This window comes from Ciona intestinalis, unplaced genomic scaffold (genome assembly GCF_000224145.3).
Source record: "Ciona intestinalis unplaced genomic scaffold, KH HT000737.1, whole genome shotgun sequence".
Taxonomy (NCBI): Eukaryota; Metazoa; Chordata; class Ascidiacea; order Phlebobranchia; family Cionidae; genus Ciona; species Ciona intestinalis.
In genome coordinates, this window is record NW_004191058.1 from 2,965 (window position 1) to 4,789 (window position 1,825).

Here is a 1,825-nt window from a genome sequence, read left to right on the forward strand (position 1 = left end):
GCTATGCCATAGTGTATTTTGAATTAAATTAAACCAGCACTAAATTCCCCCCTCCCGTGCCTAAAAAAACGGGATTTATGATTTCTATCCGGCGAAATGTTATGATTTTGGTTTAGGGAGTTTTTGATCACGTGTGTAAAAAATGGCGAGCGGTAAATTGTTGAAATTGCCACAAAATGTTTACAAACCTCAGCTTAATAATGTAATGCAAGATGAGAAAGTGAAGAAAAATATCGAAAACGTTTTTCAACGAAAGAATAAAAATATAGGTATGTCTGCTTGATGTTGTTAAGTGTTGCACACCGTACATGGTGGCTTTTTACAACTGGGTCTTCTGCTTGAATTAATAAGCGACCTTCTCTGCGTTTCGGGTCTTTATAAAATCGGAAAACGCGAACACCTTATCTGCTAGTACCTAAGCAGTTTAGAGCTGCATGTTGGATTATAAATGTAGTAAAGAATGGCTCTGTAGATTCGTAGGTATGATCATATACTGTTATGTAAACTAGGCTGATTGCTGCTAGTTTTAATCGCCAACGTAAAGTACCCTGTTAAACCACACTGTACGCCGAAAACTAGTCAAAATATTAATTTACTTCACATTAATTCCTAGATTTATTATTGTATAACAAGATTTATATTAGAAATTATATTTTAAATGGTAAAACAACAGCTATACGTGTTTCCGAGCTTTGTTTAGCTTACAAGAACTAAATAAACACATGCCGACCATGCATTTGTATTGGCGATTCACGCTCTGTGGGCTCCGTAATGGTGGACACAAGCGACGTTTCCTGACGTGACGTTGGGACAACCCATTAGAGCCTTGAACCTGTAACTTCTGGGTTAACCACTCCACCACACTATCTATACTTAGATATTCTTTGTAACAAAATAATTTCATTGTTTTCCAGATTCCGGAACCCAGGACATAATTGATTGTTCTTCTTTCCCGTTCCCTTATTGTGTCATAAAGGACTTTCTTTGTTTGCCAACAAACAATGGTAGATGTATAGAATAGAACTTCCCTAACCCTCTATATTATCGGCTTTTTAATCTATGGATATGTTCAAAGTAGACAATCCAACTGTGGATTTAATACACAACAACAATAATCAGTAAACATTACAACCAATAAGTTAGATTTGTTTCACAGGCTTGTGTGTCTAACTATGCCTGCCTCCCCTGTGTTTAAAGTTTGTTCGTATGTATACACTAGTGTCCAATAGATAACTACCATGCCCCCTTTAACCCCAGAACCCACTTCACCATTCCTACCCAGAACCCACTTCACCACTACACTTTGTTTAGTAGAATGGCTTCTAACCACCCCTACCTCCCCCCTGCGTTTTAAACTTTGGTGCCTAAGTACCATCATCACACAATATATAACCCCAACATTTCGAACTCAGCTACATAATGTTTCACAAAGTCTGCTATCTATGTATTTACATATATATATATTATACCTATATTATATATGTTATATTATACATATATATTGTACCGTGGATACAAATAAATACAATCAACATGTTACATAATCTTTTACAAAGTCTGATATTATATTACTCCTATACCGATAGCACTTTACATCTGTTATATATTATACATATAGTAGGGTGGGGAAAGATGGGACACCTTTTCGTTTAGTTTTCTCTTTCCATTTGGTAGTAAACAAAGAATATTCAATGAATTATAAAACCGTATCCTCACAACTCCAATAGAGCGTTGTTAATTGTTTAAAACACGATCAGGCTTTTTGGATAGTATGTGTTAAAGTTGTCCCATCTTCCCCCACCCTAATATATATATATTATATTAT

General features: G+C 35.5%; 1 long non-coding RNA gene across 1 annotated transcript; it reads left to right on the plus strand.

The window, feature by feature from the left end:
• Positions 1-103: 103 nt before the first annotated feature.
• LOC113475518 lies at positions 104-1,039 on the plus strand. The gene is made up of 2 exons (XR_003397262.1): positions 104-269; positions 915-1,039. It is a non-coding gene; the product is annotated as an uncharacterized LOC113475518 (long non-coding RNA).
• The last annotated feature ends 786 nt before the right edge of the window (positions 1,040-1,825 follow it).